The sequence below is a fragment of the Neofelis nebulosa genome, chromosome 1 (assembly GCF_028018385.1).
Source record: "Neofelis nebulosa isolate mNeoNeb1 chromosome 1, mNeoNeb1.pri, whole genome shotgun sequence".
Taxonomy (NCBI): domain Eukaryota; kingdom Metazoa; phylum Chordata; class Mammalia; order Carnivora; family Felidae; genus Neofelis; species Neofelis nebulosa.
In genome coordinates, this window is record NC_080782.1 from 175136870 (window position 1) to 175152990 (window position 16121).

Consider the following 16121-nt stretch of genomic DNA (forward strand, 5'->3'; position numbering starts at 1 on the left):
GTGCCAGGGACTGTGTGAGTACTAAAGATGCATCAGAAAATAAAACATGCAAAAATCCATGATCTCATGAAGCTTACTTTCAAGCAGGGGACAAGACATTAAACAAAATTTAAAATTACATAGAATGTTAGAAGACAGCAAGTTCAATAGGAGAAAAACAAAGTAGGGAAGGGAGGTAGGGATAGTGAGTACAATATTTGTGCAATATTTCTAGTCTCTTTTGTTGACATACTATCTGTTCTTTCTTCGTTGCTCTCCATTGTTGACAATTCTGGGGAACCACAAGGGAAATAAAAGTTAATTTAGGAATTAGTTGTGTTTGATGAGGTTTGAAGCTGATCTTTTTAAACTTCTAGACCACTTATTTTTTTATTTTTAGTTAAAGCACACACCAGCAAAAATTGTAAAGCTTCCCCCTTTTCCCCTTGCCACAGTATACATGAATATGGCAAGAAATTAATCAATTTCAAATTTGACAAATATATAGGTTAAGGGAAAAATGATACACACATTTTCTAAAATGTGGTAGAATGCCCTCATTACTCAAATTTCATTTTCTGTTTTCAAAATGATCTCTACTCACTGGGACACAAGATGGGGAAAACGTGACTTCTAATACCATGTCTCTGATCCATACAGAATGAAACCCTTTACTTAAAACCCAACTTTAGGGGCGCCTGGGTGGCGCAGTCGGTTAAGCGTCCGACTTCAGCCAGGTCACGATCTCGCGGTCTGTGAGTTCGAGCCCCGCGTCAGGCTCTGGGCTGATGGCTCGGAGCCTGGAGCCTGTTTCCGGTTCTGTGTCTCCCTCTCTCTCTGCCCCTCCCCCGTTCATGCTATGTCTCTCTCTGTCCCAAAAATAAATAAAAAACGTTGAAAAAAAAAAATTAAAAAAAAAAAAACCCAACTTTATAATTAAAATAAAATGCAGCTATAACCTGTTTCAAATGTGCTAGATAAGCTGGTTGATAAAAATATAAAATACAATATGTGAGTCCAATTTGAGATTAATTTTACTTTTTGAAAACAACGAAATACCCATATATAAACAAAAAGAGTTAATTCCCTATAATTTTTGTCTTTAATGCTTTATTCCCTTTACCTTTTAGGTTTTCCTATAAGAATTCCTACTTTATGGTTCCTGTTTCTCAGATCTACTTAAAAAATAGACAGTTAATTCATCTCCCTGTGTTTGGACAATGACAATGGCACCTTTATGGAGCACGTGGGTGAATATTACAATTAAGAGATTCGATTTAGTTACCTCTTTAAACAAAAAGTACTCTCCTATATATGTTCTGTTTGATTTGTTATTTTGGTTCCTGGCCGTAATTCCTGAGATTTCAAACTGAATGATTGTTATTTTGTTCTTTAATTACTGTTCTTAATATAGGCAGGTATCTGCCTGATATGTTAATATTCACTTATGAATCCAAAAAAATGTGATTAGTCACTTACTCTGTGTTGGGTGAATTCAAGGCATTCTCTTAACTTTGTAACAGGTGGCAGAGCCCAATGTGGAGAAGTGGGGTAGAAGAGACCTTCAGGCTAGTACATCCTTCAAGTTTCTGGGGTTCTCATTCAAGTAATGCAGTCAGAATTACTCAGAGGAGGAAAGAACTGACACAGCATATGGATGTCCCGTGCTTTACTACCTGTCTCATCCAGACTTGAAACTGAGGCAGAGTGAAAGCCTCTATGGTAAGACCATGGCCACGTTAGAACCAGACTCTCGAAAAGAGTCTGTTGGAATTCCTATGATTTATATGCTCCCTGATAATTCATTTATTTTGGGAGAAAATGTCCTGAACAATACATCACCTAAGCTAAAAATCACCGTGTCTGCCCCTACTAATATCTTTAATCAACATGGAATACAGTTTTCATATTCCAAAGAGACTCATGCAGTGTTTTCTCCTCTCCTGTTAAAACTCTAACACAATGTTACTTCAGGTTTACATAGCAATTATCCCCTGTGATTAGAAAGGGCTTCTAGTGATTTGTCTTAAAACACTGATAAGCAGTAGCTATAAGGGCCACACACAATTTCAATGATGGAGGAAGTCTATCCAAAGTAATAGGCTCTCAGGTGTGGAAACAGATTTCAAGGCTCTTGATATCCACAGGTGGATCCTATATGTCGCGGATAGTGTGATTTATACAAAGAGAAAATGAGAATATTAGACATGGTGGTAACCTTTTTAAAGTACATGCCTCTTTTCAACAAGCATAAATATATTACATGGTGCTCAAGTTCAAAACTGATAAATAGCATCCCTCCTTGGGGAATATCCCTACTGCAGGTGAGTTGCTGGTACTCAGATGTCTATCTTTTGTATGTCCCTACTGGTGAGGATTTGTCACTCTTTGCTTTCTTTCTATAATTTGTAGTACTAAAATATTAATTTTTTTCTAGGAGTAAATCTGTATTACAATGTTGAATATGCTTTTCAAACCACTCATGCCCCAAGCCTTCCAACCAAAATTCTGATTTACTCTGCTTTCCTCTGAATAATTAATTCAGAACCAAAGGACTCACAAAAGACATTGGAAAATGATGTCAGGAAGGGTTTTTTTTTTTTTTTTTTTTTTTTTTTTTTTTTAAGAAAAAGTAGCTCATCTTGGGTCAGTGCTTTAGATAATAGACTTTAACTGTGTCACAGATAGAAGAAATGTAATAGCAAAGCCCCAATTAAATTAAGGTGACATTTCCCCCTTTAAGGGATTATTTTAAAACCCTTCATTTCTCCTCATTTCCCTCAGGCTACGTTTTTGCATTGCTCCTTAGAGTTTGTTTTGGAAATAGAGCTTGTTTTCTTTTTCTAAGTGTGGGAACAAGGGAGAACTGCCTGATTTTGCCCCCAGGAGGCCCACACCGGACCTTCATAGTGGTCTGGGAGACCTGAGCATTGATGGGATCACATCAGGACAAAATCAGGTTTCCTAGAACTTAGAGCCATACTTCCCCCTGGCATTATTAGGAACTGGGAAAATTAATCACCATTGTAATTGTAAAAATTTGTCCAACTTGGGATCCCTCCTTTAGGGAAGATATAAAAATTAATGCAATACTTGGAAAAAGTTTCTGTTAGGCTACAGCACAGTGGAAATACCTGCACTGTTGCCATTTCTACCCCTCCCTTTGTGCTACGGCTGCTGCCTCACCCAGACTCGTCATTAAGTATTTAATTGTTTTTGCCTTTTGCATTAACCTCAATTGCTCATTCATTGGCTCATTCTGTATTTATTAAGTACCTCTGTACGCCAGGCACTGTGCTAGGAGAAACCAGTTAATATGGCACAGTAGCAACACTTAACAAAATCACAGGTTAATTAGTTGTACAGATAGGAATGTAAATTCTAACAATCCCAATGGTTAGTGTCTCAGTAAAGTGCATTCCCATGGAGAAAGCATGAACAAACCGTGCTTGGAAGTTCTGAGAATGGTCGCTGCATGAGTTTCCTAAGGTTGTCATAACCAGTACCACAAACTGGGTGGCTTAGAACAACAGCAATGTTCTGCCACAGTTCTGGGGCCTGGAAGTCCGAGATCAAGGTGTTGGCAGGGCCATGCTGTCTCTGAAGGCTCTGCAGGAGAATCTGTTCCGAATTTCTCTTGGCTTCTGGAATTATCAGTGTTCTTTGGCATTATTTGCATTGTAGATGTATAACTTTGGTCTCTGCTTCTGTGGTCACAAGGCTACCTTCCTTCCTTTAAAATGATTTGTTTTTGTGTTTATTTACTTTTGAGAGACAGAGAGAGATAGAGCATGAGCAGGGGAGGGGCAGAGAGAGGGAGACACACAATCCGAAGCAGGTTCCAGGCTCTGAGCCGTCAGCACAGAGCCCGATGCAGGGCTCAAACCCACAAACCGTGAGACATGACCTGAGCTGAAGTCGGATGCTTAACCGACTGCGCCACCCAGGTGCCCCAAAGCCATCTTCCTTCTGTCCATCTGTGTGTTCACAAGGATGCTCCTTTCTATGTTTGTGTCTCTCTCCTCCCGTATGACGACAGTCATACTGGATTAGGGGCCCGCTCTACTGCAGTATGACCTCATCGTACTTAACTACATCTGCAGTGACCCAGTTTCTAAATAAGGGCACATACTGAGGTACCGGGGGTTAGGGTTTCAGTAGTTACTTCCTGTATAGAGGGTAAAAACTGATCTGTGTCCTGACTGATGAGCAGGAATTGCCGAAAAGGAAGAAATGGTCTGTGCAAGGTGTGTGTGTGTGTGTGTGTGTGTGTGTGTGTGTGTGATGATAGAAACTCCAGGCAAAGGAAGCACCATTAGCAAACAGTAATTTGTTGTTCACAATGGCACCAATGAGACTAGAATGCCACCTTAAACCTGGGCACAGACCAGACCGAGTAGCACTGGGTCTCACATTTCAGTGTCCTTGTGTATCTGAAACACCTCAGCACAAAGCATTTTCCTTCCCTTCAGTCTAAAATAAAGTTTTCTGCAAGTCATTGACCAGTGGAGCAAATAGGAATTACCTGGGGAACATGCAGGGAGCAAACTGGGCCCCCAGGCCAGAGGACATGGGAGCAGTTGCTGGGAGTGTGCAAGTGTGTGCGGAGGGAGGAGACAATCCCAGCCTCTGCTCTTGGGAATCAGAGGAAGCGTGGGGAGTTTCCTTCTGAAGTTGGCCACCTAAGTCACCCAGGCAACGTTTAGGCAAACTGAGATCCTCTTATAATTGCAGCCCTCTTTCCCCTGCTCGGGTGGCAAAGTTCTGAAAGGTGCTTAGAACTGCCTGATTTGGAAACTGAGTTGGAAACATGAGGTGTGGACAAGAGGCTCCTGCCTGGCCTGGCACTTCGCAGAGCTGTGCAGGGCGGCCCCCTCCCAGAGTTTTTCTCTGCCTGGACCAGCTCCCACCCTGTCCCACCCCACTGATGTACTCTAGGTCCCTCTCAGGGTCCCTCATGGCAAGGCTGCCCTGGGGGAGACAGGGCTCCATTAGCCACTCGACTGGGTTTCATAATTTATAGATTTAAATGCTTGGCATCAGACTTCATCTGTCCTCTTTCCCCAGCCCACAACTGTTATAACCCAGAAGGGAAAAGGGAAGGTGGGGCCAGGTCCTGTAAGGTGAGGCACTTGCCCTTGTTGTGAGAGGTTCTTTGTGCTAATTGCTTTGTTCTTCTCCTTTAACTCTTAAGTATGGAGCACACGTTCTTTGTTGTGACTTTGTTGTCATTTTGGGTCATGACGGTGGCAGTGCACCTGTAGACCTGATCAGTCTGCAGCTGAAGGTAGGCCCATGCTCTGGTTAGCTCGGAAATGATCTTCTGTGGTGTCCCCTCCTCTTCCTCTAAATTTCCGCCCCACCCCCACCCCACAGGAAGCTGGAGCTTCTCAAGTCCTTTGTTTCTTACCATCCTCCAGTGCTCCAGACTGGCTTTCCAGTCTCCCCCATCCTGCCTGTAGTCTTCTCTAGTCACCCAGATCTTAGCTAGGTATTAAGAATAAACCTGTTTTATGTTAGATCTTGAAAGTAGATTACTAAAAAATATAATTTTGCACAGGTCTGCACTCTTGGAAGCCATAGGCAAAGATGAGTATATTCACTCCAACCAGTCTGAGTCAGTGGAGAGAGGCTGAGCTACACAATGTCCTTATGCTTCTTAATGGCTGTCCTGACTTCCTCCTGAGGACTGTGAATGAACAGTGAGGAGCACAAGGTGCCTATATTTACCAGGGTCTTAGGACCTATGCTTAGAGTTTCATAGTTTCCCTAAGCCATAAGCAGTAGGAACTACAGTCATAAATACAAAGAAACCTATGTGTACGGATGTGCGTATTAAAAGTAACAGGTGTTACATAGAAAATACACCCAATACTACACATAGGAGCCCTCTCTGCAAGAATTCATTTCTATCAGTCACTGCTTACATACTGAACGTTTCCACTTATCCAAGGTTAGAGGCCAGGAACCAGTGCATTTCCTATTCCCCCACCAGACTTTTCATTCTTAGAGTTGGTTTGATGTAGATCTCAGCTGGATGTCCTCCTCACACCCTGTGTCCCTGTGTTAAAATATAGGGCTTTTATCTTTAAGAAAAATCACTCACTGCATTCAAAAAACAGACCCCAAACACCATTCAAGTGTGTCTACCAATTCCAAGTAATTTTCAAAGCTTGGGGCAACTGAAGCCATGGCAAGCTTTCATTTGTCAATTGCTGGTAAGTCCCCAGTTCCATCAGGAAGGTTTATGGTCTATCAACATAAAGACAGAATTCATGGTCATCTAGAATAAGCTATTCTATTCTATATGCATATTAGACCTTTTCAACATGATGCTTAACTTGTTCATTCATAAAAATATTACAGCCATAGTATTAATTATAATGAAAGCTCATAACATTCTGTGCAAGATTTGTCCAACACTATTATAATCCAGTAAAAGTTACTAAAAAAAACCTGAAAGTTCCAACATGCTCTGGGAATTTCAGACCTTAAAGTCCAAACACTTTCAAGGAAGCTGTTCAAAGATTATCTTTACCCACTATTGCAAGGTACAACTCAGCTGTAAAGGGAGTTGATGGCGGTTGTAATGAACAAGCAATGAGAACCAAGCCAAATACTTGAAAGTCTCTAGAGGCGTGTGGGCAAAAGAAGATGCTGCATTCTTGAAAAACAGAGTACGTTGTCCAACTGGATTAATTTTCCTTTCAATGCCAAATGCCATTGGAATTAATCTGCACTGGTTTCCGTGAAAGACAACATCCTAACTAGTGCTTCTCCAACTTTACTATATGAATTACCTAGCATTTTGTTAAAAAGAACATGAAAGGCTTGAGATTCTCTTTTTCTAAAACCTGCCAGGTGATGCCGAAGCTGTTGCAGGTAGACCACAATGTGAACAGCAAGGACCAACAGACATCCTCCAACAAAACACCGAAATTCCCATCTTCAGTATCACAACAAAACCTTGCATGACATTCTCCATCTCCACTAAAAAATGAAGTGAGAACTGCCCCTTTTCACTTTTACCCAAACTATGGGGCCAGAAAAAAAAGGGTTTTAACAAGTAAACAGTTTTGAGTGAAATAAAATAAAGCCCTCTTCACCAGGCTGTAAAGCCAACCTCTGGCTGCAAGCATGCTAAGAAGAGCATGTTTGGAAAGCTGAGATTGCTGATTTCCATTCCCAGGTGTTTATCCTTGAGAATGAAAAGCCGGTGCCAACAACTATGGTTAGCTTGGCTCTAATGAGGCAGAGGGGTAACCACCCAGGCTGTGCTAACAGTGTGAGTGCTGCAAGCAGATGGACATTGGCCAGCCAGGGCTCCATGGCTTAGCAACACCCATCGGATGCCCTGAGAGTAAGTAGAAAGGTATGTCCATGCTCAGAGAATAAATGGGGGCTGAGAACTGGCTTAAATGGTTTGTTATTGCCTCATAAATTACGTCCCATATATACAATGGTCCAAACGCTGCCTTGACTTACTCACCTACAAAGCTAAGAGAGTTAAGTGCTGAGATCCAAAAGAGAATTGATGGATCCAATATTTTTAATTTTCAAAAGATACCTTTATGGTTGGCCATATACCTTGTAAGCATATTTATGGGCTCACCTGTCTAATTCTTTCAGCGTGTGTGCGTATGTGGGTGTTTCAGTGCCTCGCAATGAAGCTACTGAAGTAAGTGCTACGTTTTCCACACTGTTTTCAAAGAATTAAAGGCAAACTAAATGCAATTAGACAGAAACGAAGAAATGTCTTCTCTTTATTTCTAGTAAGCAGAAGTCCTCCTGTTTTGGCGGCCCTACATTTATTCTTTCCTTGAAGCAATGGTTCCTTTCAATGAAAGCAATTTGAGACTTATTAGGGGGTTTCTTCTTCTGCAGTGAGTGGGGAAGCAGCCAGCTAGCTCAGCAAGGTTAGCTAAATACAGTCTGGATTTTCCTTACAACTCAACTGAAATCACTCAGCTGCCTTGAGAGACAATTGTCTGATTCCAGAAGGCTCTTTCTCTCCAGAGTTAACATTATAATAGACATCTGTCTCTTAACAGCTATACTGTCTTTTAAACATGAGAAAATAACTTCCTTCCCAATACATATAATGACTTTGGATTTAGACAAGGGTGAGAATGAGCAGAACAGAATTATATTTTGGATGGAAAAGTTATTTAAAACCTGGATTATATATATGTATATATACACACACATACATAATTATGTGTAATTTATATTAAATATATATTAAAGAAATACACGCACACACGTGCACACACACACACACACACACACCTCGGTAAAGAGAAAAAGAGAACAAGAGAACAACCTGAAATGAGAGCATGGAAAATGTGTTTCTAACTCAAATAAAAATAGCTAAAAAAAAAGTCTTAAAGTCCGTGTGTGTAACTAGTCTGGTGGTTCCCTGAAATCTAAGCCAAGGAAACAAAGAGCTCTAAAAATGAGCAGTTTTAAAAACATGAGGCCCCTGGGAGTCTAGGCCCATCTCAAAATTGTACTTATGAAAGCTGAAGGCACTGGAATACTCATGTCCTGATGAATAGAAGAAGCCTTAGAATCAGATCCTTCCAAAGATTTCTCTTTTGGAATCAACCCAAGTTATTGGCACTCTCCAGTGTATGGTTCTTCTACTCTTAGAATCACTTTCTTAATAAGCCAAGGTGAATTGCATATGAATTAGCCTATCCATCCATCCATCCATCCATCCATCCATCCATCCATCCACCCTTCTTTCCACCATTTATTCATTCAAGAAACATTTAGGTCATACAAATCTTGTGCCAAGTACTCTGGTTAGGCATTAGGGAGAACAGCAGAACAAGACGCTTCTATCCCGTGTTGCCTTCTCTGCTTCTTCCTGATGGATTTAATCACTCCCTCTCTGCACTGCTGATGTGAATCCATATTCTTCAAAACTCAACCAGGTGAAAAATAGGGTTAACATCCTCTTGTGAAAACTAATAGCCTTATACAAAATTCTTATGAGAATTAGAAGATTGGTTCATTTCCAGTCTAATTTTTGTACGCATCTAGTTTCCTTTTATGACTATGGGTTCTGAGAGGAAGAAATTGTTTCCCCAGCTTCTATGCATATTAGACACACATAGGGAGGGAGGGTATGGAGGGAAGAGAGAGTGGAAGGAAGGAAGGAAGGAAGGAAGGAAGGAAGGAAGGAAGGAAGGGGAGATGTGAGGGAAGGAAGGGAAGGAAGGGAAGGAAGGAGGAAGGGAGGGAAGGAGGGAGGGAAGGAAGGCCGATCTTTGGTTCTTGAGCACACTTGAGTACATGGTCTGGAACAGACTATTTGTCCTTTAGAAATATTTACTACTTGAAATTGAATTCACAGAGTCAATCAACATCTAATGAATGAGATACACATAGAACTTGGTCGTTAGAGTTCGGTTAAGTTCCTTCTACATAGAAGTATGTCAAAGGGTAGTGGTAGCATATGGGAGAAATTTATGGGCATACTTTATCTGGAAGCAAGAACATTGGTAAGTTCCACATATCAGAAAATCTCATGATACTGTGGACATGGTCAAATTGTTGGCCACTTTTCTGCCACCCCTTTGTGAATGGGCGCCAGACCTGTGGGGTTGGGCATGACCCTTTATAGTTTGCTTCTGCCTGGAGTCCACACTATCCTTTGTTCCAATCATTTAGGGAGTAGTCAGGTATTCACAGATAGTTCTAGTCTTATTAAAGGTTTTCCATTTTCTCTAAATATAATCATTTTCTTTCTTGCTTTATGTTTAATATTTAATCAAAATTACATGTGTTCATGGCATTAAAATGAAATTTTTTTCTGCAAGTCTTACTTAAAAAATCTCAGTAGCCTCTTCTCCCCTGTCCCCCAACTACTTTAACTGTTAACTACTTCTATTTGCTGACTTCTATTGATTATGTCTTTTGATTATACTCACATTTATATAAATAATGTGCTCATAGTGTTCCAGCTACTGTTTTTGGTTCTCCATAGAAGACTAGAATTTAGAACTTAAGTTTTTTGTGTTTTTTAGCCCCTCCCCCTCCCTGTAGGCAGTCTCTCTCTCTCTCTCTTTCTCTCTCTCTCTCTCTCTCTCTCCCCCTCATATTCTTCCTATACAATTATAATGTTGGTTTGCATCAACATATGGTCTTTTACATTGCTATGAAGTTGGAAAATGCTATTTCCGGCTAAGCCATATAGTGAACTATTGTTACACTTCCTTTCTTACACTCATGTTTATGTCCTTGGAGTTAGTGATTTTCCCTTCCCTTCCTTTCTCTTCCCTTCCCTTCTCTCCCCTCCCCTCCCCCCCTCCCCTCCCTTCTCTTTCCCTCCCCTTTTCTTTCCATTGAGGGAGTTGCCTAGTTTTCTATATACCTATTACTAATTAATCCCCAAATGCTTTACCACATATGTAAATCATATATGTAAATCTCCTCTTAATAGGCACACACATTCACGATGCTATTGATTCTTCTGTTTTGAGAATTCCTCGAAGCCCTGTGCCTCCCTGGCAGGATCTGGTGTTAATATTCTCTAGATTTACTGCTGAGATGCCCTTCTGGAATCTCTCTTCACCATTGCCCTTGGAGATTCCTTTGGCTACTCTGTGTTTCATTACTTGGTTCCTGAACCCACTGTCCTTTTTAAATTTATATACTCCTGGGGCGCCTGGGTGGCGCAGTCGGTTAAGCGTCCGACTTCAGCCAGGTCACGATCTCGCGGTCCGTGAGTTCGAGCCCCGCGTCAGGCTCTGGGCTGATGGCTCGGAGCCTGGAGCCTGTTTCCAATTCTGTGTCTCCCTCTCTCTCTGCCCCTCCCCCGTTCATGCTCTGTCTCTCTCTGTCCCAAAAATAAATAAAAAACGTTGAAAAAAAAAATAAATTTATATACTCCTTTGTTTTAAAATTTTTCTTCCTCTAGTTGCTTCCTGAAAAAAGGTGCAAGGAAAGAAAATTTTGGTTTTTTAAGTTTTTTTTTAAGGGAGGAAAATATGAGGACCTAGAATATCGGACCATGTCTTTATTTTATACTCTCAGTTGATGATGTGGCTGAAAACAGAGTACTAGATTGCAAATAATACCCCCCTCCACATTTTGAAGCCATGCATTGACATGTATCTCTACTTTCCAGCATGAAATTGAGAAGTGCAATGCTATTCTGAATCTTGATCATTTGTTTTGTTTAAAAAATTTTTTAATGTTTATTTATTTCTGAGACAGAGAGAGACAGAGCATGAGTGCGGTAGGGGCAGAGAGAGAGGGAGACAGAATCTGAAGCAGGCTCCAGGCTCTGAGCAGTCAGCACAGAGTCCGACGCGGGGCTCAAACCCACAGACCGTGAGATCATGACCTGAGCCGAAGTCGGTGCTCAACCGACTGAGCCACCCAGGCGCCCCTTGATCATTTGTTTTTACTTTCTGAAAGTTTTATGAAAGGTTTTGTCTCTAGTGTTCTGAAATTTAGCAGTGATGTGCCTGGGCTTGGGCCTTTTCTATCCAGTTTTCTGACACTTGGTAGTCCCTTTAATTTGGAAACTCATGTATTTACATTCTGGAAACTTCATTTATAGCATTTCTTGGATAGTTTTCTCCTGTTTCTTCTTTTTGTATGAAACTCCTATCATTTGATTTTGCACCTCTTGCGTTAATAATCTATTTTAAAATATTTTTCTATCATTGTTCACTTATTTGCCTTTCCCCCTTTCAAGAAACTTTCCTGAGCTTTACCTTTCAACTCATTCATTGAGATTTTCCTGCTTTCCTACAGTACTTTTTTTAATTTTTAAGATTCCTTTCTGCTTTCTGAATGTTCCTTTATAAAGACTTCCTTTTCTTGTTTCATGAATGTAATAATCCATCCCAGTATTTTTGAAATGTTTTTCTACCACACTTTTTCTCTTTTTATTCCAAATTCCTTTTTGTTCTTTTTTCACTTCTGACTTTCAAGTTGGCATATTTCCTAAAATTACATCATCTTTGGATGTTTATAGGTCTGTAAAGCACCACTGAAAGCTCTCTGTAGGGAGGGCTTGTTGTCAGATGCACATTATAGAAGAATCTGGTTGGTCATTTCAGGGGGGTGCTCACGATTATAAGTATTTCCAAGTCTCCTTATCTCTTACCAACGTGTCAAATCCTCCAAGGGAAAAAAAAACCTTCCGATCTACTACCTATAAGATATCATCCAGGCTGTGTGAATATGGGCATTGATAGAAAGGAAATGGGGGCACCTGGGAAGCTCAGTTAAGCATCTGACTCTTGGCTTTGATTCAGGTCATGATCTCACGGTTTGTGGGTTCAAGCCCAGTGTGGGGCTCTGTGCTGACAGCTGCAGAGCCTCCTTGGGATTCTCTCTCTCTCTCTCTCTCTCTCTCCCTCTCTTTCTGCCCCTCCCCTGATGGCTCTCTGTCTCTCAAAATAAATAAATAAACATTAAAAAAAAAGAAAAGGAAATGAAGGTGGAGGTTATCTCACAGTTTGGTGCATAAACTTCCACTCAATACCTCTGTTTGTAGCATTGTTGGTGGTCCTGGAGCTAGTGTGTCCAGTTCAGAGAAGCTAATTATGTGTATCTCTTTCCAACTCCATGATCAGAGACTTTGTGTTGTTCACTGAAAATTAGCTTTGGTGGGAATATTTACCCCTTTGAAGTTGGCAGTGACTACAAATGGTCTTCCCCTTGCCCAGCCCAAGCGGATTGTTACCAGAACCAGTGCTTTGTGGAACACACTACCCTGAGCTGTGCCCTGAGCTGTGTCTGGGTCTTCCCTGTGCCAGAACCCTGCTGGCTTACCCTCCAAAAACACACTTCTAGTCTCCTGCCTGGGATGGGGGAAGGGAGCGTGCTCGTGGGGCTATGCAGAATGGAGAGGGGGAGCCTAGCACCTACCCGCCTCTCAGACTTTCAACCCGCTCTCCCATCTCCAGCCCTCTCTTCACCCCCACTTTGAAAGCACCTGGCACCATCACTGCTGGTTTTCTGATGCACAGTCAGGTTGCTTCTTGTCTGTACCTGCTGCTGGCTTGGGTTTCAGCTCCCAGGGATCTGCCAAGTCAGTGGCCATTCATCCATCTGTCTTGCGACATGCAAAATTAGGTTTCTGTGGTTTCCTCTCTGTTGAGTGTTTTTTAATGTTTTTTTAAAACCCTTTACACTCCTTTTAGAGGTTTGAGGGAGGAGCTCAATCTGCCCTTTTATTTTTATTTTTTATTTTTAACTAAAACATAGTTGACATACAATATTATATTCATCTCAGGTGTACAACATAGTGATGTGAGAATTATATATATTATGCCCACACCCAATAAGTTTAGTTGTCCTCTGTCACCATTCAATGTTATTACAAGGTTATTGACTGTAATCCATAGACTATACTTCTTATCCCCACGAGAGGATCTGTTTATTTATTTTACAACTAGAAGTTTGTTCCTCTTAATACTCTTCACCTGTTTCTCCCATCCCCCCACCTCCCTCCCCTTTGCCAACTGCCAATATGTTCTTTGTATTTATGAGTCTGTTTCTTCTGTTGTCATTGTTGTTCTTTCGTTTGTTCATTTGTTATGTTTTGTAGATTCCACATATGAGTGAAGTCATATGGTACTTGTCTTTCTCTGTCTTAGCTCACTTAGCATAACACACTCTAGGTCCATCCACGTTGTCATAAATGGCAAGATTTCATTCTTTTCTATGGATTAGTAATATTCCTCTGTGTGTGTGTACATTATATATATATACTGTACATTATATATACTGTATGTATACTGTATATATATACTGTACATTATATATATAATACATATTATATATATATATATATATATATATATATATATATATATACACCTTGGCTATTGTAAATAATGCTGCAATAAACATAGGAGTGCATATGTCTTTCTGAATTAGTGTTTTCCTTTTCATCAGATAAATAACCATAAGTGGAATTGCCAGGTTGTATGGTATTTCTACCTTCCTGTCTTTTTAATATGAAAATCCAACTGAAGGCTGTATGGTATATTAGGGGCTGGCCAAGAATCTGAGGGGTCTGGACCACTGAGGCACTCCTCCTATCTTGGGCCCACCCAGAAGTGCCTCTCAAGACCCCGGGAGGCCCCACAGCCAAGGTGGGCTTTCTTGTGCTACAGTTAATAGTATGCAGGTCAGCACTGCCTTTGGGGGCAGGAGCAGAACCACATTAGTGGATGTGGATGGAGTTACCACGGATATTTGCTAAGTATTCGCCTGATGCTATTCAGGGCTTGGCCAATAGCTACAAACTTGGTAACTCTGACTTCCTGAAACTCCATCTTATTGGCCTTTGTAAAAGACATACATATTTCCTCTTGGAAAAGTTTCCAAGTACCAGAGCACCTGAAGTGATCCTGTGGATTTGAGCCATTATCTGTTGGTCCGTAAATTGGTTAGAATTTATTTGGCAATTGAGAAATAACTAATCTTGCTCCTGTTCCATGCAGCCTCAAGGTTCACACCATTCATCTTGTTAAATTCAGTTTTTCAGCTCCAAGAGGTAAGAAGCCATCTCAGCATGAATAACTCTGATGAACAAATGGCATTTCTGGGCTGATCACTTAACAAAAATGTGTGCTGGGCAAGGAAAAAGCCATGCTGATTCCTTTCGTTCTGTGCCCAGTGGCCCTACCACTGGTGAGTGTAGGACGGCTGATTATTGAAGACTAGAAAACTTTTCCACTTTTCTTTATGAGACTGGCAACAATTTCTGAGACAAAGAACACTCTTGGCCCTGCAGGCAACCATGCAGCACCAATGTATAATCGGAAAACATGCTCTAAATGGTTGGCCTGGACTCTCAGGAGACCTTGTTCTCGGTGTGCTGGTGTGTGACATGGTGGGGCACCAACTTCACTTCTGGGAGCACAACTCCCTTCCTGGGACCAGAGGGAAAGGCTTCCATCCCCCTCAGAAACATCCGTAAGTGTGGGAACCCAGGAGATCAATGATTTCTGGATAAAAGTGGTGCTTCGCAGGGATAGGAGAGTAAGGTGTCCATCATATAAATGTGTGTGCTTGCAGTTAGATACTTGTGGGTCTCAGCCTCGGCTCACCAGTTCCTAGCCATTTGCCTTTGGGCAACTGACCCTCTCTAAGCTTCATTCTCTTTGAGAAAATGGAAGTAATCATAAGAATTACCTGGGGAAGCTGCCGGGAATAGGGAAAAGCAGAGGGCCCACTAAGAGTTTGTTATTGTGGGCTGTTACTGTGGGTGACACGGCTGCCTCCAGTCGGCTCAGAGCTATAGCAAGGTGGCTTCTTTGGAAGGGACAGATCAAGGTGCAGGGTCTACTCTCTGAGCACGTGCCAGGGCGGCTCCCTCAGAAAGCAGAGAAGGACTTCGTGAACCTGAGGAAGATGCGGAGTCAACATTAAATATTTACTAAGCATCCAGAGCACATGAGAAAGGAGATGAATTTATCTCCAGGAACATTTCACTTAACTTAAGGCATTAAACATCCATCGGAAGCATGAACACGTCCTCATTGAATCACTAATGAGAAGGTACCTTAGGAAGCATAATATTACATTCTTTAATGCCCGCCAGAGCTGAATCTTGCCCTATCACTTTCTCTCCTCTATTTTACACCCACACAGTTCACTGGCAAAGCCCTGCATCTCTAAGACACACAGCCACAGTGACAGTGTATTTTGGCTTGAGCTCAGGCATGTTTCATCAAATACACACACACACACACACACACACACACACACACACGCACGCACACACACACACAGCAAACATATTGTGGGGAAAGTTCCCAAGTTCAAAGCTGGGTGTGAGTCTTTGCTCCTCTTTAGGCATTTTATTTATTTATTTATTTATTTAAAAAATTTTAAACGTTTATTCATTTTTTTGGAGAGACACAGACAGCGTGAAGGGGGGAGGTGCAGAGAAAGAGGGAAACACAGAATCTGAAGCAGCCTCCAGGCTCTGAGCTGTCAACACAGAGCCCCACGTGGGGCTCAAACTCATGTAACCGTGAGATCATGACCTGAGTTGAAGTTGGCCGCTCAACCGAATGAGCCACCCAGGTGCCCTTTTAGGCATTTTAAATACATTTTGAATGGTGGGACTGTGTGTGTGTGTGTGTGTGTGTGTGTGTGCA